Source organism: Moschus berezovskii, chromosome X, assembly GCF_049115385.1.
Source record: "Moschus berezovskii isolate FMDL1 chromosome X, NW_MosBer_1.0, whole genome shotgun sequence".
Taxonomy (NCBI): domain Eukaryota; kingdom Metazoa; phylum Chordata; class Mammalia; order Artiodactyla; family Moschidae; genus Moschus; species Moschus berezovskii.
In genome coordinates this window covers 112,638,997-112,660,787 of record NC_142488.1, presented here as the reverse complement: position 1 = coordinate 112,660,787, position 21,791 = coordinate 112,638,997, and the positions used below count along the sequence as shown (strand labels likewise).

The 21,791-nt window shown below is 37.2% G+C and overlaps 1 pseudogene; it reads left to right on the top strand.

Moving 5' to 3' along the window:
- The first annotated feature begins 12,836 nt into the window (after positions 1-12,836).
- LOC129564002 (cell cycle checkpoint control protein RAD9B pseudogene) lies at positions 12,837-20,587 on the top strand (annotated as a pseudogene).
- The last annotated feature ends 1,204 nt before the right edge of the window (positions 20,588-21,791 follow it).

The window sequence follows — 21,791 nt, the reverse complement described above, 5'->3', positions numbered from 1 at the left end:
TATAACAGTAGTTGTTTTTCCCGCTTTCAGTTCCATTCAGTCGCTCAGTCGTGTCCGACTCTCTGCGACCCCATGAATCACAGCATGCCAGGCCTCCCTGTCCATCACCAACTCCCAGAGTTCACTCAAACTCATGTCCATAGAGTCGGTGATGCCATCCAGCCATCTCATTCTCGGTTGTCCCCTTCTCCTCCCGTCCCCAACCTTTCCCAGCATCAGAGTCTTAGATGCACAATATTATGTTTTGATATATGCATGAATTTTGAAATTACTACAATTAAGCTAATTAACATATCCATCACCTCACATGGTATTTATTTTCAAATTCTTACCTGATAGTTTCAAATTCTGGCTCATCTGAGTCTGTTTCTATGTATTGCCTTATCTCATAAAAATGAATGTCTTTCCCTGAATTTGCTATGTGTCTTTTAATAGAACACCAGAATTACTATCTAGAAGAAAAACAAAGACTGAGTCAAGTAGTATTTATTACCACAAATGGTTACACTTCTTTTGTCTGGCCACTAGTTGAGGGAATTGAGTAATGTAGCAAGTACTTGAGTTGGGTTGTTATATTACTACTTTCAGTATAACAGAGTCTTCCATTTTATTCCTCATGATAAGCAGTTGTTATTCTGTATTGAATGTAAGGCTGGATTACTGAGGAGTAATATTTAGCATTCCTGCTTCAGCTTTCAATTCCTTCCTACTTGTTTCACCCTTGCCACACACCCAGAGTACTCTTGCTACTTGGTGCTAGGCTTCTAGAGTTAGCAACTAGATTCCCACATTTCCCCATCAAATCTCATGTTTTAGGAAGGACCTGCACACTTTGCCTTTGTGGGTGAGGTCTTAACATTCCTATCCCTTTCACCTTGTATGAGCAAATTCTACTGTGCACCTGGGCAAGATCTTTTGTAAGAGACATTTTTATGCCCCTCCCACACTAGCAGATGACTTTTGCTGTGACCCCTGCTCCAGAAGCAGAGAATCTGTTTGCATTCTGCAGGCTGGAGAGAAGATTCTCTATCCTTTCTTAAAGGGTTGATGGACTTTCTTATGCCCTTCCCTCAAAATGTGAGGTTATACCTGAATTTTATGCTAGAAGAGTTGTGGTTCTACCCCTCATTCAGAAGAACTGAATCTTTGCCTGAATACTGGGGACAAGATAGTTTGGATTTTCCTCCCCCAGTGGTTTAAGGCAATTTCTTCACATAAGAGAAGGATTCAAGAAGGAGTATGGAGTTTTTAACTAGCCTAGCAGTGGCGCCTATACCTCTGGTTCCCTGGTGGTTCACATGGTAAATAACCTGCTTGCAATGCAGGAGACCCAGGTTTGATCCCTGGGTCAGGAAGATCCTCTGGAGAAGGGAATGGCAAGCTACTGCAGTATTCTTGCCTAAAGAATTCCATGGACAAAGGAGCCTGGTGGTCTACAGTCTGTGGGGTCGAAAAAGAGTTGGACATGACTGAGCGACTTGAACACTTTCACAGAGTTTTACTGGCCTTGCAGTGGAGCTTACACCCCTGCACCAACAGTTAATCTTGTCTTAATCTTGTCTTCTGCCCAACGCAGACCTTTCTTGTGGGTAACCAGTAGAGGACCATGTAGAAGACAGGTAAATCAATCTCATTCCCCTTGTATAGGGGGCTCCAGGTTATTCTAAACTAATATGTTAGGACATACTCAACCGTTTGGAATTTGTTACAATTTCAGCTGTTTTATTGTTAAACATTTCTATGCCTGCTTCCTCTTCCTCCAGTGAAAAAGTTTATGTTTCTTGCTTCTCCTGAGAGAGTCTTGTCATTTTGGGAAACAAGATTTTGGCATTTTTTTCATTATGAAAATAGGGACAAATTCTCATAAAAATAACACTATATTGTTTGGTTTAAAATGACTGAGTACATGTGTGGGAGGGCTATGAAAGTGAAAAGTGAAAGTGAAGTCGCTCAGTCGTGTCTGACTCTTTGTGACCCCATGGACTGTAGCCTACCAGACTCCTCCGTCCATGGGATTTTCTAGGCAAAATTACTGGAGTGGGTTGCCATTTCCTTCTCCCAGAGATCTTCGCGATGCAGGCACTGAACCCGGGTCTCCCACATTGTAGGCAAATGCTTTACCATCTGAGCCACCAGGAAAGTCACAGTAAATATACCATAAACCACTTAAGCATACAATTTTAAAATTCTGCATTATATGCCATATGAAATATATGCCAAACTTTTCAAAAGTTTTAAAATTCCAGGCAGAGAAATTACTAATACATAAAAGGGGAAACTATACACTTTTAGATGATGCATAAGACAATATTTTTATGAATTAAACTTGAGGGAAAGATGTGTTAAACTGGATGAAAACAGTCATATGCATAAAGAAAATATTGATAAACTCAATTACATTAAACTTAATCTCTCTTCATCTAAAGCCACAATAAAACTGTGAGAAAAGTTAAAAGAAAATAAGGAGAGGATGTTGGCAACATGCATATTTAGTCAAATATATATATATATGTATATATATATTTATATATAAATTGGCAAACAAAAAATAAAAGAAGCCATTAAGAAAAACTTCAAATATCAGTTTTTGAAAATGGGTCTTAAGTTTCACTAGACTTTAAAAAGAAGAAATACCAATTATCAGGAAAAATATAAAAATATCTTTAACTTGATTAGTAAATCAGACAAATTCCAATTAAGATATCAATTCAAATAGTGAAAAAATTGAAAGTATTCCCCCTAAGATCAGGAACAAGAAAAGGGTGTCCACTTTCCCCATTATTATTCAACATAGTTCTGGAAGTCCTAACTACAGCAGGCAGAGAAGAAAAAGAAATAAAGGGAATCCAGATCAGATAAGAAGAAGCAAAGATCTCACTGTTTGCAGATGACATGATACTGTATATCAGTTCAGTTCAGCTCAGTTCAGTCCCTCAGTCGTTGTCTGACTCTTTGCAACACCATGAACCGCAGCACACCAGGCCTTGCTGTCCATCACCAAGTCCTGGAGTTTACCCAAACTAATGTCCATCGAGTCGGTGATGCATTCCAGCCATCTCTTTCTCAGTCATCCCCTTCTCCTCCTGCCCTCAATCCCTCCCAGCATCAGGTTCTTTTTCAATGAGTTAACTCTTCGCATGAGGTGGCCAAAGTATTGGAGTTTCAGCTTCAGCATCAGTCCTTCCAATGAACACCCAGGACTGATCTCCTTTAGAATGGACTGGTTGGATCTCCTTGCAGTCCAAGGGACTCTCAAGAGTCTTCTCCAGCACCACAGTTCAAAAGCATCAATTCTTCGGTTATCAGCTTTCTTCACAGTCCAACTCTCACATCCATACATGACCACTGGAAACACCATAGCCTTGACTAGACGGACCTTGGTTGGCAAAGTAATGTCTCTGCTTTTTAATATGCCATCTAGGTTGGTCATAACTTTCCTTCCAAGGAGTAAGCATCTTTTAATTTCATGGCTGCAATCACCAACTGCAGTGATTTTCGAGCCCAAAAAAACCAATATCATACGGTTTCCACTGTTTCCTCAATTATTTGCCATGAAGTGATGGAACCAGATGCCATGATCTTAGTTTTCTGAATGTTGAGCTTCAAGCCAACATTTTCACTCTCCTCTTTCACTCTCATCAAGAGGCTTTTGAGTTCCTCTTCACTTTCTGCCATAAAGGTGGTGCTTCTGCATATCTGAGGTTATTAATGTTTCTCCCAGGAATCTTGATTCCACCTTGTGCTTCTTCCAGCCCAGCGCTCGTCATGATTTACTCTGCATAGAAGTTAAATAAGCAGGGTGACACTTTACAGCCTTGATGTACTCCTTTTCCTATTTGGAACCAGTCTGTTGTTCCATGTCCAGTTCTAACTGTTCCTCCCTGACCTGCATACAGGTTTCTCAGGAGGCAGGTCAGGTGGTCTGGTATTCCCATCTCTTTCAGAATTTTCCACAGCTTATTGTGATCCACACAGTCAAAGGCTTTGGCATAGTCAATAAAGCAGAAATAGATGTTTTTCTGGAAATCGCTTGCTTTTTCTATGATCCAGCGGATGTTGGCAATTTGATCTCTGGATCCTCTGCCTTTTCTAAAACCAGCTTGAACATCTGGAAGTTCATGGTTCATATATTGCTGAAGCTTGGCTTGCAAAATTTTGAGCATGACTTTACTAGCGTGTGAAATGAGTGCAATTGTGCGGTAGTTTGAGCATTCTTTGGCATTGCCTTTCTTTGGGATTGGAATGAAAACTGACCTTTTCCAGTCCTGTGACCACTGCTGAATTTTCCAAATTTGCTGGCATATTGAGTGCAGCACTTTCACAGCTTCATCTTTCAGGATTTGAAATAGCTCAACTGGAATTTCATCACCTCCACTAGCTTTGTTCATAGTGATGCTTTCTAAGGCCCACTTGACTTCACATTCCAGGATGTCTGGCTCTAGGTCAGTGATCACGTTATCGTGACTATCTTGGTCATGAAGATCTTTTTTGTACAGTTCTTCTGTGTATTCTTGCCACCTCTTCTTAATATCTTCTGCTTCTGTGAGGTCCATAACATTTCTGTCCTTTATCGAGCCCATCTTTGCTTGAAATGTTCCCTTGGTATCTCTAATTTTCTTTTCTTTTTTTTTTTTGAGGTTTTTAAAATAACATTTATTTCTTAAAAGTTAACATGTGCATAATAGGAAATCAAAAAGCACGAGAAGCAAAAAACAAAGTCATTCATAATCACAAGCAGTTTACCATTTGACATGTCCTTCTAGGTCTCATTTGTGTATTTTCACAACTAAGCATCCATTTTTATGTAATTAAGACCATACAGTTATGTATCATGCTGTTTTACACATCATTAATATTTAACATTTCAAAGTCCCAAAGCTATGAGTACTCTAATTTTCTTGAAGAGATGTCTAGTCTTTCATATTCTGTTGTTTTGCTCTATTTCTTTGCATTGATCACCGAGGAAGGCTTTTTTATCTCTCCTTGCTATTCTTTGGAACTCTGCATTCAGATGCTTATATCTTTCCTTTTCTCCTTTGCTTTTTGCTTCTCTTCTTTTCACAGCTATTTGTAAGGCCTCCACGGATAGTCATTTTGCTTTTTTGCATTTCTTTTCCATAGGGATGGTCTTGATCCTTGCCTACTGTACAAGGTCACGAACCTCCTTCCATAGTTCATCAGGCATTCTATCAGATCTAGTTCCTTAAATCTATTTTTACTTCCACTGTATAATCATAAGGGATTTGATTTAGATCATACCTGAATGGTCTAGTGGTTTTCCCTACTTTCTTCAATTTAAGTCTGAATTTGGCAGTAAGGAGTTCATGATCTGAGCCACAGTCTGTTCCCAGTCTTGGTTTTGCTAATTGTATAGAGCTTCTCCGTCTTTGACTGCAAAGAATATAATCAATTTGATTTTGGTGTTGACCATCTGGTGATGTCCATGTGTAGAGTCTTCTCTTGTGTTGTTGGAAGAGGGTGTTTGCTATGACCAGTGCGTTCTCTTGGCAAAACTCTATTAGCCTTTGCCCTGCTTCATTCCGTGCTCCAAGGCCAAATTTGCCTGTTACTCCAAGTGTTTCTTGACTTCCTACTTTTGCATTCCAGTCCCCTATAATGAAAAGGACATTTTTGGGGGTGTTAGTTCTAAAAGGTCTTGGAGGTCTTCATTGAACCATTCAACTTCAGCTTCTTCAGAGTTACTGGTTGGAGCATAGGCTTGGATTACCTTGATATTGAATGGTTTGCCTTGGAAACGAACAGAGATAATTCTGTTATTTTTGAGATTCCATTCAAGTACTGCATTTCAGACTCTTTTGTTGACCATGGTGGCTACTCCATTTCTTCTAAGGGATTCCTGCCCTTATGATCATCTGAGTTAAACTCACCCATTCCAGTCCATTTTAGTTCACTGATTCCGAGAATGTTGACATTCACTCTTGTCATCTCCTGTTTGACCACTTCCAATTTGCCTTGATTCATGGACCTAACATTCAGGTTCCTATGCAAAATTGCCCTTACAGCATTGGACCTTGCTTCTATCACCAGTCAAATCCACAAGTGGGTATTGGTTTTGCTTTGGCTCCATCCCTTCATTCTTTCTGGAGTTATTTCTCCACTGATCTCCAGTAGCATATTGGGCACTTACGAACCTGGGGAGTTCCTCTTTCAGTATCCTATCATTTTGCCTTTTTATACTGTACATCAGTTCACTTCAGTACAGTCACTCAGTCATGTCTGACTCTCTGTGACCCCATGAATCACAGCACGCCAGGCCTCCCTTTCCATCACCAACTCCCAGAGTTCACTCAAACTCACGTCCATTGAATTGGTGATGCCACCCAGCCATCTCATTCTCTGTCGTCCCCTTCTCCTCCTGCCCCTAATCCATCCCAGCATCAGAGTCTTTTCCAGTGAGTCAACTCTTCGCATGAGGTGGCCAAAGTATTGGAGTTTCAGCTTCAGCATCAGTCTTTCCAATGAACAACCAGGACTGATCTCCTTTAGAATGGACTGGTTGAATTTCCTTGCAGTTCAAGGGACTCTCAAGAGTCTTCTCCAACACCACAGTTCAAAAGCATCAATTCTTCGGTGATCAGCTTTCTTTACAGTTCAACTCTCTCATCCATACATGACCACCGGAAAAACCATAGCCTTGACTAGACGGACCTTTGTTGGCAAGTAATGTCTCTGCTTTTTAATATGCCATCTAGGTTGGTCATAACTTTCCTTCCAAGGAGTAAGCGTCTTAATTTCATGGCTGCAATCACCATCTGCATTGATTTTGGAGCCCAAAAATTAAAGTCTGACACTGTTTCCACTGTTTCCCAATTTATTTCCCATGAAGTGATGGGACCAGATGCCATGATCTTAGTTTTCTGAATGTTGAGCTTTAAGCCAACTTTTTCACTCTCTTCTTTCACTTTTATCAAGAGGCTTTTTAGTTTCTCTTCACTTTCTGCCATAAAGGTGGTGTCATCTGCATATCAGAGGTTATTGATAATTCCCCCAGCAATCTTGATTCCAGCTTGTGCTTCTTCCAGCCCACTGTTCCTCATGATGTACTCTGCATATAAGTTAAATAAGCAGGATGACAATATACAGACTCGACGTAGCCTTTTTCCTATTTGGAACCAGTCTGTTGTTCCATGTCCAATTCTAACTGTTGCTTCCGGACCTGCATATAGAAAACCCTAAAGATAATATGAGAAAATTACTATAGCTAATCAGTGAATTCAGCAAAGTTTCAGGATATAAATTCAATACATAAAAATCTCTTGCATTTCTGTATACTAACAATGAAAAATCAGAAAGAGAAATTAAAGAATCAATCCCATTCACGACTGCAACAAAAATAATTAAATATCAAGGAATCAACTTACCTAAGGTGACAAAAGAACTATACACAGAAAATTATAAGCACTGATGAAAGAAATCAAAGATGACATAAACAGATGGAGAGAAATTTCATGTTCCCAGGTAGGAAGAATCAATAATGTGAAAATGACTATACTACCAAATGTAATCTACAGACTCAATGTGATTCCTATCATATTATCAATGGCATTTTCACAGAACTAGAACAAAAAAGTTCACAATTCATATGGAAACACAAAAGACCCTGAATAGCCAAAGCAGTCTTGAGAAAGAGGAATGGAGCTGGAGAAATCAACATTCCTAGCTTCAGATTATACCACAAAGCTATGGTCATCAAGACAGTATGGTACTGGCACAAAAACAGAAATATAGACCAATGAAACAAGATAGAAAGCCCAGAAATAAACCCATGCACCTATGGGTACCTTCATTTCGACAAAAGAATCAACAATATACAACGGGGCAAAGATAGCCTCTTCAATAAAGGGTGCTGGGAAAACTGGACAGCTACATGTAAAAGAATGAAATTAGAACACTTCCTAATATCACACACAAAGATAAACTCAAAATGGATTAAAGACCTAAATGTAAGACCAGAAACTATAAAACTCTTAGAGGAAAACATAGGCAGAACATTCGATGACATAAATCAAAGCAAGATCCTCTACGACCCACCCCCTAGAGTAACGGGAATAAAAACAAAAGTAAACGAGTGGGATCTGATTAAAATTAAAGGTTTTTGCACAGCAAAGGAAACTATAAGCAAGGGGAAAAGACAACCCTCAGAATGGGAGACAATAATAACAAATAAAACAACCAATAAAGGATTAATTTCCAAAATATACAAGCAACTCATGACTCAATGCCAGGAAAACAAACAACCCAATCACAAGGTGGGAAAAAGACCTAAACAGACATCTCTAACAAAGAAGACATACAGATGGCCAATACATGAAAAGATGCTTAACACCGCTCATTGTTAGAGAAATGCAAATCAAAACCAGAATGACATATCACCTCACACCAGTCTGAATGTTCTTCATCAAAAAGTCTACAAACAATAAATACTGGAGAGGGTGTGGAGAAAAGGGAACACTCTTGCACTGTTGGTAGGAATGTAAATTGATACAGCCACTTTGGAAAACAGTATGGAGATTCCTTAAAAAAAACTAGGAATAAGACCACCATTTGACCCAGCAATCCCACTCCTAGGCGTATACCCTGAGGAAACCAAAATTGAAAAAGACACATGTATCCCATTGTTCATTGCAGCACTATTTACAATAGCTAGAACATGGAAGCAACCTAGATGTCCGTGGACAGATGAATGGACAAAGAAGTTGTGGTTGATACTAAGCCATAAAAAGGAACACATTTGAGTCAGTTCTGATGAGGTGGATGAACCTAGAACCTATTACACTGAATGAAGTGAGTCAGAAAGAGAATGATAAATATCGTATTCTAACACATATATATGGAATCTAGAAAAATGAAACTGAAGAATTTATTTACAGGGCAGCAGTGGAGAAACAGACATGGAGAATAGACTTATGGACATGGGGAGAAGAGAGGAGAGGGTGAGATGTATGGAAAGAGTAACATGAGAACTAACATTACCATGTTTAAAATAGATAGCCAATGGGAATTTGCTATATGGCTCAGGAAACTCAAAAGGGGGCTCTGTATCAACCTAGAGGGATGGAATGGGGAGGGAGATGGTAGGGAGGTTCAAAAGGGAGGGGATATATGTATACCTATGACTGATTCATGATGAAGTTTGACAGAAAACAACAGGATTCTGTAAAGCAATTATCCATTAATAAAAAAAATAATAAATTAAAAAAAAAGAAAACTACCCTATGAACCAGCAATCTCACTACTGGGCCTATACCCTGAGGAAACCATAACTGAAAAAGACACATCTATCCCAATGTTCATTGCAGCAATATTTACAATAGCCAGGACATGGAAGCAACCTAGATGTTATTAACAGATGAATGGATAAAGAAGTTATGGTACATATATACAATGAAATATTATTCATCCATAAAATAAAAATATTTGAGTCTGTTTTAATGAGGTGGAAGAACCTAGAGCCTACTATACAGAGTGAAGCAAGTCAGAAAGAGAAAAACTTATATCATATATTAACATATATATATGGAATCTAGACGGAGGAGGCAATGGCAAGCCACTCCAGTACTCTTGCCTGGAAAATCCCATGGATGGAGGAGCCTGGTGAGCTGCAGTCCATGGGGTCGCTAAGGGTCGGACACGACTGAGCGACTTCACTTTCACTTTTCACTTTCACACATTGGAGAAGGAAATGGCAACCCACTCCAGTGTTCTTGCCTGGAGAATCCCAGGGACGGTGGAGCCTGGTGGGCTTCCATCTATGGGGTCACACACAGTCGGACACGACTGAAGTGACTTAGGAGCAGTTAGCAGCAGCATTGGACACGACTGAGCGACTTCACTTTCACTTTCACACATTGGAGAAGGAAATGGCAACCCACTCCAGTGTTCTTGCCTGGAGAATCCCAGGGATGGGGGAGCCTGGTGGGCTTCCGTCTATGGGGTCACACAGAGTTGGACACGACCGAAGTGACTTAGGAGCAGCAGCAGCAGCAGTATGGAATCTAGAAAGATGGTACTAATGAACCTATTTGCAGGCAATAGAGACTCAGACATAGAGAACAGATTTGCAGACACAGTTAGGAAAGGAAAGCGAGGGGTGAATTGAAAGAATAGTGTTGAAACATATACATTACCATATGTAAAATAGATCGCCAATGGGAATTTTCTGCCTGAGGCAGGGAGCTCAAACCTGGTGCTCTTTGACAACCTGGAGGGATGGGGTGGGGTGAGAGGTGGGAAGGAGGTTTAAGAGGGAGGGGACATATGTATACCTATGGCTGATTCATGTAAACCAACAAAACATTGTAAAGCAATTATCCTCCAATTAAATATATAATAAAAAAGAAAATATCAATTCAACATCTCAATGCATACACATTAGGTTGGCAATTACTGAAAACTCTGACGACACTAATTGACGGTAAAATTGTGAAACAATGGAGAATGTCATTCATGCTTGGTAGAGTGTAAGTTGCTCAGCTATGTTGTAAAAAAATTTAGCATCATCTATTACTTTAAACAAACAACTGACTTGTAATATAGCAATATCCTACCTAAGTACATAGATTAGAATGCCTTTTGCACATGCTCACTAGTAGATATGTAAATAGCATTTGCAGCACCAGTGTTTGATTTTCAATTGGAAAAAACTTCAAATTTCTCTCAATAGTAGAATGAACAAATTTGGAGATATTCATACAATAGAATAGTATATGGCAAAGCAAATGAAATAACTACATGCATATTTAATGATTCTGACAATGTTGATCAATAAATAAATAATAGAGTAGTATGCTCACTTTGCATCGTGCTCAAAATCAGGGGAAAATATATTTATAGACATATTCATAAGTAGTAAAATTATTTAAAAAGCAAGGCAATAATTATCATAAAAGTAAAAATATTTAGAATGGTGGAAATAATGGATGCATGAGGGATTTCTGAGGTGCTGAAAATGATCCATTGCTTTCACCTTGGTTGTTACAAACTATGCATACTTCATTAATATTCTTTACATTGTGCTTTATGCAGTATTATTTATGTAAAATGTATCTTAAAATAAAAATAGATAGATAGATGATGCTAGAACAATCTTCTGGATGGAGGGAAATTAGTTTTTATTTCCTTCTCAGAACATATGTAAAAATTCAATTGTAGGTATATTAAATACTTACATTTGAGAAGCAAAATTTAATAATATTTAAAAAATTCAGGTAAATTTCTGTATTCAGCCTAGGAAAGCTTTCTTATATAAGAAACTTATATTACAAACCTTTCAGGAAAGCAATAGTAAAAATAATACTTGAAAAATTTGACTTTTTCTTGCTGTCATGCTATTTTCAATTTTCTTCTACAGTCAATTTATTTTTGATAAGGTAATACATTCTTAAGATTTTCTCTCTCTCACCTACCTTCCTGTAAGTCTTTGTTTGGCTTTAGTATCATGGTAGTGATGGATTCATCAAATGAGTTTGGAAGTGTTCTCTCCTCTTTATTTTTTTGGAATAGTTTGAGAAAATTGGTATTTTTTCCTAACAATTCACTAGTGAAGCCATCTGACTCAGGCTTTTCTTTGTTGGGAGGTTTTTGGAACAATTAAGGGATATTAAAGAATGGTTAAACAAATGGGTCAGGAAGATCTCCTGGATATGGAAATGGCAACCCACCCCAGTATTCTTGCCCAGAAAATCCCATGGATGGAGAAGCCTGGTAGGCTACAGTCCATGGTGTCGCAAAGAGTTGGACACAACTGAGTGACTTCACTTTCACTTTAAACAAATGGAGGAATAATTTATATTCATTAATTGAGAGACTATCACTGTGGTACTGAAGAAATTGGCAATTGGATTCTACAATTTATGCTACAGAAGAGCCAGTATTAGTTTTCAAAAAGAGAGTGATATTATCGGACATTTACTACCAGATATCAAGACTTACAAAAAAGCTTCATTAAGACAAATGGTATTGATATAAGGATAGATGAATCAACAAATGGAATAAAATAGAAAATTCAGAATCATACCTAAATTTATATGGTCACTTGACTTTCACAAACATATTTAACATATTTTTTACAATTTCATGGAGAAAAGAAAGTCTTTCTTATCAACAAATGATACTGGGAAAACTGGATATTATTTGGGCAAAAAAATGACTTTGGATCCTATCTTACTCAATACACAAAATTTTATTTATGGACAATCATACACATAAGCATAAAAATATAACTTATATACCTGCTGGAAAAAATACAAAATGTCATCTTTGAAACCTATGAATATAAAATAAAAATTTTCTAAGTAGGTAAGAGTTGAGAGAATTTGTCTGAAATGTACATACAATATAATAAATGATAAAAGAAGTTCAGTTGGCTGCAGAGAAATTATATATGACAGCAAATCAGAACAGTAAACACAAAGTAACAGCAAAGACAAAATAAATCCAAGTACCGATTCAGTTAATAAATAGACGAACACTAGAATCAAAAGACAGAGATTGTCAGACTAGATTTAAAGGCAAGACTAAACTATGTGGTGCTTAGTAAAAATGATTTAATAAAAAAGGCACACAGTGACAGCAAACAGTTAAAATTATAAAAATTGAATATAAATCATATTAAAGTTGATGTAAAAAGCTATACTAACTAAAAACTGACAGACTATAATAGAAAAATCTGTACTCATGGAAATTAACTCCCTCACTCAGTACCTGATTTAAAAAAAAAAATTAGGGGAAAAAATCAGTGAAGATACAAAAGATTGAAAACCCCTATCAACTTGATCTAATTGATATTTAAAGAATGTTAGACCAACAACTGCAACATGCATGTACAAGTGCAGGGAACATTCATCAACATAAAAGGTATGCAGAGCCGTAAGACAAAGTCATCAACAAATTTAAAAGAATTGAAACTATACAGCAACAGTGGATTAGTTCCCTAGACCCTGCCATAACAAAGGGCTTCCCTGGTGGCTCAGATGATAAAGAATCTGCCTGCAATGTGGGAGATGGGAAAATCCCTGGAGGAGGTAAGGAATCCACTCCATTATTCTTGCCTGGAGACTCCCCATGGACAGAGGAGCCTGGTGGGCTACAGTCCATAGGGTCACAAAGAGTGGTACACAACTGAGCAACTAAGCACAGCACAGCACAGCCATAACAAAGTACCACAAACTGGTACCACAACAGAAATTAAAAGTACCACACAGAAATTTACTGTTTTAGTTCTGGAGGCAAGAAGTCTGAAAACAATGTGTCACCAGAGCCAACCTCCCTCTAAACCTGCAGGGAAATTCTTCCTTTTCTTAGCTTCTGGTGCTTTGTCAGCAGTCTTTGGCATTCTTTGGCTTGTACCTGCATCACTCTGATTTCTGTCTTCACATGACTTCCTCCTTATGTTTATCTTCACATGGCTATCTTATAAAGACGCCCTTATAAAGACGCCAGTCATATTAATCAAGGATTTACCTGACTCCAATATGACCTTATCTTTAATTATATCTACATTGATACTGTTTCCAAATAAAGTCAAATTTTGTGGTACTGAGGGTTAGGTCATCAGCATATCCCTTTTCACAAGTGGGAACATATCTCAACCCATGACAAATAGCATGGAGAGAGTCCCAGAATTTTGAATTTCTACAACATGTATTAATGATACATGGATCAAAGAAGAAATCATGAGAAAAAATGGTGACTATTGTGAGCTGAACACCTACCACATATATCAACAATGAATATCAAAGTATAAAATTTTATGGTATGTAACCAAAGCAATGCTTAGAATTTTATCAATATAAATAAATGCTAGAAAAAGATTAAAAAATTAATGACCTAAACCTGAACAATAAAAGCACTAGTAAAAGAGCAAATTCAGGCTTAAACTAAAGAAAACTGGGAAAAACAATAGACCAGCCAGGTATGACTTAAATCAAATCCCGTATGAATTGGCAGTAGAGGTAACAGATTCAAGGGACTAGATCTAGTTAACAGTGTGCCTGAAGAACTATGGACAGAGGTCCCTAATGTTGCACAGGAGGTGGTGAACAAAACTATCCCAAAGAAAAAGAAAAGCAAGAAGGCAAAGTGGTTATCTAAGTAGGCTTTACAAATAGTGGAAGAACGAGGGAAAAACAAGGGAGAGAGGGAACAGTACATCCAGTTAAATGCAGAGTTCCAAAAATAGCTAGAAGAGACAAGAAGGCCTTCTTCAATAAACAGTGCTTAATAATAGAAGAAAACAACAAAAGGGGAACATCTAGAGATCTCTTCAGGAAAATTGGAAACATCCAGGGAGCATTACACCCAAAGATGGGCACAATAAAGGGCAGAAACGGTAGAGACCTAGTAGAAACTGAAGAGATCAAGAAGAGATGGAAAGAATACATGGAAGAATTGTACAAAAAACACCTTAATGAACTGGATTGCTACAATGTTGTGGTTAGTCACCCAGAGTCAGACATTCTGGAGTGCAAAGTTAAGTGGGCCTTAAGAAGCACTTCTGTTAATAAAGCTAATGGATGCGACGAAATCCCAGTACAACTATTCAAATCCCTAAAGGATGAGGCCATCAAGGTTTTGCATTCTAATGTCAGCAAATTTGGAAGACACAGCCATGGCCACAGAACTGGAAAAGCTCAATACTCATCCCAATGAATCCTCTCAAAATATAGAATTAAGGGAAAAACAGAAATTATGATAACCAAGGTACTGAGCAGTGTCTTTGAAATATGAATGTGGATATAAATTACCAGGTGATTTTACTAAAAATGCACATTTTGATTGAGTAAATCTAGGGTAGAGCCCAAGATTTTGCGTTTCTCATTGGTTCCCAAGAGATGAAGTAGTTACTGATTAGTATATTTTACTTTAAATAGCAAGGATACAGAGAGCAACTATGGAAGAACATCTTCATTCTGACATTCACACACACACACACACACACACACACAGCATTTATACAACAGGATTTCCCTAGGAAAATATGGAGGCTTGGAGGAGAATAAAAGCAGTCAAGTGCACAATGGAAGGCATTTATTTTGAGGTGAAAGCACTTACTGAACATGGGACAGAACTGATTTTGTGTGATATTTTCTAAAAACATCATTTTAAATATCTGAACTAAAAAGAGTAAAGAAAAAAGAGCAGAAAGATTTAAACACATTTTTGAAACCAGAAATTCAATAAGACCTTGGATACATCCTTAAAAATTTGGGGACCTGACAAGAGTATATGACTTCTAAGTCAAGCTAACAGTCTGTGATGTAAAACATACGTTGTCCTGCCTTGAAAAAAGTTAAATGCCTGGATGATTTTTATATGACTGACTTTTGGCAGAATATAAAAAAATTATTAATCATTAATATATAACTTGATTTTCTATTGATTCAGTTCAGTTCAGTTCAGTTCAGTCGCTCAGTCGTGTCCGACTCTCCGCGACCCCATGAATCACAGCACGCCAGGCCTCCCTGTCCATCACCAACTCCCGGAGTTCACTCAAACTCATGTCCACAGAGTCGGTGATGCCATCCAGCCATCTCATTCTCTGTCGTCCCCTTCTCCTCCCGCCCCCAACCTTTCCCAGCATCAGAGTCTTTTCCAGTGAGTCAACTCGTCGCATGAGGTGGCCAAAGTATTGGAGTTTCAGCTTTAGCATCAGTCCCTCCAATGAACATCCAGGATTGATCTCCTTTAGAATGGACTGGTTGGATCTCCTTGCAGTATAAGGGACTCTCAAGAGTCTTCTCCAGCACCACAGTTCAAAAGCATCGATTCTTCGGTGATCAGCTTTCTTCACAGTCCAACTCTCACATCCATACATGACCACGGGAAAAACCATTGCCTTGACTAGACGGACCTTTGTTGGCAAAGTAATGTCTCTGCTTTCTAATATACTATCAAGGTTGGTCATAACTTTCCTTCCAAGGAGCAAGCGTCTTTTAATTTCATGGCTGCAATCAGCATCCGCAGTGATTTTGGAGCCCCAAAAAACAAAGTCTGACACTGTTTCCACTGTTTCCCCATCTATTTCCCATGAAGTGATGGGACCAGATGCCATGATCTTTGTTTTCTGAATGTTGAGCTTCAAGCCAACCTTTTCACTCTCCTCTTTCACTTTCATCAAGAGGCTTTTGAGTTCCTCTTCACTTTCTGCCATAAGGGTAGTGTCATCTGCATATCTGAGGTTATTGATATTTAGGCAGTGATATTTAGTTGAATAGTAATATATATATAATTAATAATTTATGAATATTCATTTCATTCAATTTATTTTTCCTATTCTTTAGTGTTGTTAAAATACTTTCATATTAGTAGTAATACTATAAAAGATTGAAATGTAAAAGGTGATCATGTTCAAAAATACAAATCTTAAAATTTATGTTCATAAAATCAAATTACTCTAAAATATTACAACAGTTAATATATGCTTTCAATATACTTTATATCATATTCAAAAATTTTAAGTCAGATAAATTAATATATCTTATTTATTGAATACCAAAATTTTTATTAAATTTAAATAAAGCTGAAATGTATTTTTTGAAAATTTATTCGAATCTTTTCAAATATTAATTATAAATGCAAAGATATTTGCAATTCTACCTTTTAATGCCCACTTACTTGCCAACATAACAAACTACATACAGAAACATTTAAAAGGAATATGAACTGTTAAATGTATTTAGCAAACTGTTTCTCAGCTGCATTTTGTAATGATTAAAAAACCATGTGTGTATCTACAGAAACAAGATTGGAACACAAAGAAAAGAAGGAAAAATGCTTGGCACTACTGTGAAATAAAACTTCCTCAAACAAGAATCTATTGGATTCATATCATCTGAGAGAAAAGATAGAACAACTTAACTAATTTGTGTTTTCTGTTACATAAGGCATTTAAATGTTTCTCATATCCTGAAGTAGCATCTGTATCCAACATATAACACTGCTGGGTATTTGGATATGTTTCAGCACAGGGCAAGAGGTGGGAAAATGTATTTTCTTGGATCTAAACAATATTAGTCACAAGACAGCTTGCTTAGCGTTGCAGGTCTGAGTGGCAGATGCTAAGGGACAGAAGTTGCTCGATGTTCTTTAATAAGTTTAATTCTGTGTGTGTTTATAAATGTGACCATCCAAAACATGGATATCAGGACAGGTTACCCTCTTGTCCTGTTATAAATGTGTTGCTGAATATATGAATGTGGTACCTAAAAAAGAAATACAAGTTGGTCTTCATGGGAAAAGCCCACTGAGGGTCTATCTCTGAAGTAAGTACTTCTAGAGGGATACAGAGATATAAATTGAAATGACTATTAAAATATTATGCCAAGTTTCTGCCATCATCCCATCCTGTCCAATTCTTCCACACATTGACATGGTGAAAAGTGAGACAAGATGTTGATCTTAATATCCATCTACAACCGTCTCTGGAATAACCATTATGGAATACTGATCAGTCTCTAGCCTCATCCTTATCCTGCCCTACTCCTCCATACAAAGATATGAGATGGGAAGGCCATTTCCTGCCACCAACCAGGCTTTAACTCTTTCCTTTGGAAAAAGCACTACCTCTGGAACCAGAAAATCTGGACTCGAGTCTCAGTTCATCCCACTATAAGCTATGTGACTTCAGACAAGTCGCTCACCTTCTCTGAGCTCATTTTCTCAACTCAACACTTGGAACAAAAAATCTCTTTACATATATTTTAAAAATGTAAAAACAAAAATGAGATATCATGTATAAATTCCACAGCCTGGAACTTGGGGAGACCGAGCCAAACATTCTAACTTTTCATACAGGCATTTTAAAATGAAGCTTGCCTTTCAAAATGTCCAACCTTGTCTCCAGAAACAAAACTTCCAATCAGGTGAGAAGCCTGTCAGGAAACACGTATGCCTACACAATATCAGAGAAAACCAATTTCAACTTACCTGCAATAATCATTCTGCAGTACATGAACAGGCAACTGAAATTTAACACATACAATAACACTCAACAGAATAAGACGTTAAGTTTAAAAACAAGAAGCAGAATATAGAGCCCAGAATATACTTCAAAAAAAGAGAAGAGACACTTTAAAATAAACTAATTAGTATTCTCAGAGAAATATGAGAACATCTTATATTGTTGGTAGGAATGTAAAATGGTACAGTTTCTGGAATACACTCTGGAATACAGCTTGAGTTTCTTAAGTAAATAATCATGCAACTACCATACACCAGCAATTGCACTCCTGGGTGTTTATATAAGAGAAACAAAAATTTATATTCATATAAACAGCTGTATATGAATGTATATACTAGCATTAATAGTAATAGTCCCAAACTGAGAACAATGCAGATATCCTACAATGGACAATTGGTTAAACGAACTGTGGCACATCTATACCATGAAATACTGCTGCTGCTGCTAAGTCACTTCAGTCATGTCCGACTCTGTGTGACCCCATAGACGGAAGCCCACCAGGCTCCCCCGTCCCTGGGATTCTCCAGGCAAGAACACTGGAGTGGGTTGCCATAATTACCATTAAAAAGCAATAAACCAATTATGCATGCAACAGCCTGTATGAATCTCCAGAGAATTATGCTGAGTAAAAAGAGCCAAATACACACTATATAAATGTTGCATTTATATATAAGATTTATATGAAATTTTTGAAAATTAATTCTACAAAATAATATAAAAGAGATGGACAGTCACCAGGGATTAAGAAAAAGGTGAGGTGGGAGGGAAAGTGATATGATTATAAAAGGGGAACATGAGGGATCCTTCTGGTGATGGAAATGTTCTATATCTTGACTGTATCTGTTGCAATATCTCTGTTGTGATATAGATTTGCAAGGTATTATCATTGGGAGAAACGCTGTAAGGAGCATACAGGATCTGTTATTTCTTAAAACTGCATGTGAATTTTTCTCAAAATGAAAAACAATTTAAAATGAAATTGAATGTTATAAAAAAGCATCAGAAAAAAAAAACATGATTATTATAAGAAAGTAAATCAATAGAATTGCTGGGAAAAATGCTGGAGAAATACATGTGTTTTCATAGAGAGAAAGAAAACGTGAAAGCAACAGTAGTGACATAGGGATTTAATCCCATAGAGAGAATATTTTACTATTAGAAATGCTAAAATATTAGAGGAAATGATAGCAAATATTAGAGGAAATGATATTAAAGAATTATATTCAAGAATTAGTATAAGTAAATTCCCAAAAGCTGAAACTCATGAATCTTTGGAATAAAAGGAAAATGTTTGGTCTTCCTAGTTGAAACTTTAATGTCTATCAGTCAACTTTCTCATTTTCTTTGTATAACTTAATTCCAAAATAAAACTAAAGCTCTTATCTGTTTTAATATGCATCTTTATATTTCTGTTTGCAATATATCATTTGAATGCTGCCGATGTATTTCTCTTTCCAGTCTAATCTTAATTATCAGATCAAATTATTTGAAAGCCTCTTCAATTTTATATAAGTTTCCAATACTTATATCTCTTTCTTTTTCTTAATGCACTGGTTAGGTATTATAGTAAAATAATTATAGTGCCAATAGTGTTATTACCCATTTGGGATGAATTATTGATATTCTACCATTCAGTATGGTTTTTGCTCTAGGTTTGCTACATTTATCTAATGATATTTTCTTCTTTCTTAATTTGCTCTGAATTTTTAATATGCATAAGGATGATAGTTCAAATAATTGCTGTTAGCTATTGAATTTATTTCACTTTATATTATTTTTGTAATCTAAATAACAATATACTTTGATTAAAATGGATTTACATTCCATACACAAAACATCACCCAGGGCCGCACAAAAAATTGATTGTGAATTTTAAATAGCATGATAAATTTAGATTGTACTTAGAAAGTGGTACAAATGGCATTTTAAATTTAAAGATATATAAAATAAAAAAGCTGGTACAGAAGTATTAACAGATCCCAAACATTTTCATTAAACTGGAAATTCTAGTCATAGGAGGGCATCTACAAATATTTGACACCAGATAATATTTTCTAATCCAATCCAGTCTTCTTTACTTGTCATTTAATAAAGGATAGGCTGGACTTGCCTGACAGCACCGTCAAGGAAATTAAGTTTGTAAATTCAGTATTTTAAGTATGCATAAGAAACTCTTAAGTTTTAGCCACACTGTTTCAGTATTGAGTCCATGCCACCCACGCTTCCTACTTTGTTATATAGATTTTCTCTGTATTCTTCCCCAACATACACAGCTCTTGATGTCAAGAAAGTTGTTTATTTTATCTGAGAAGCTATACGGGCTCCTATAGCCATTCATTTTGACTTTCCTGGGAAACCCATGGCTTTAAGTATTGACGATATGTTATTGGAAGCCAACTTTATTTTGGCTACATTAGCTAATGAGCCAAGTAGAGCATCTTCTCTACAAACACTGTGTCTTTCACAAAAACAAAAAAGTTCTCTTGCATGTTCTTTGGAGCAGTTTCTTCTGACCAACAAGAACCCTTCAGCCTCCCTTTCCAGAGTCTGGCAACAGCAAGTGACAGTGAAAAGGACATGAATAATGGCAGTTTCTCCACATTCTAACAAAGATGGTTGAGCTCACCCCCCTGCCCATTTACTGGTTCACTTGTACTGCAAACACATTTTGACATTTAAATCTATGAAGATACTGTCTTGGGCTTCCTGGAGAATGGGCTACTGGTTATCTACACATCATCTTGTACAGTTACCATATCTAGAAATAACTACTTGTCAATAAATGTAACTTGCTTTAAATCCATTATGCTATGTGGGAGGCAGAAAATTTTTTGTGTAGGGAAAAAGCTCATTAGAATTTTCTTCAGTTCACGGAATTCCCTGGCAGTCCAGTGGTTAGGACTCTGAGTTTCCATTCAAGGGGCAAGGGCTTGATCTCTGATTTGATCACAGGTTCGATCTCTGGGACCTAAGGTTCAACAAGCTGCATGGGATGGCCAAAAAAAAAAAAAAAAGAATTCTTCAACGTATTGTCTATTTACAACAGAGCTTTTAGCATTTTCTTTGCCAGTTTCATAGTTATTTAAACTTTCTGTAGAAGCCATTTCGAGTGCATCAGAATGGCTTGTAAAGTTCAGGTATTGCTTGTATTTTTGATTGCAAGTATTTGAGTTTTGACGCTTTCTAACACATTGGAGAAGGAAATGGCAACCCACTCCAGTGTTCTTGCCTGGAGAATCCCAGGGAAGGGGGAGCCTGGTGGGCTTCCGTCTATGGGGTCACACAGAGTCGGACACGACTGAAGTGACTTAGCAGCAGCAACAAGTCAATCAAGTATTTGTAAGTGAATAAAAGGTTAAGTTGAGCCTGCCCACCCTTGGGAAGGTGAAATTAGAAAGTTAATTTAGACAGGAAAATAGGATAAGCTCTGTTACCAGTGATTCTTATAATCTTTAAAGCTCTTTTGCATTTTTAAAAATTTTCACACATATATCCCCTTTTTTGTTAATGTGTAAATGGTTGTTGACTATACAGTCTATGCAGTGGCACTTCAGGCAAATACTACTTCATCAGGAAGAACTGTGGATCAAGTATCTGCACTAAGTTATTAGAAATAATGATATTTATATAGGAAGTCATCAACTACAAATTGGCACTTGCCAGGAGCATTGCAAATGACTGAACAAAAAGAGCATTTGCCATCTGCCTCTGTGGAGATTCAACCCTGTGCTGCTGCAGCTATTGACCTTCAACACTCCCTGAGGGAGTTCAGGGTGGAGTGAGGAACTAGTGCTCCAGGGAATCTGGTGAG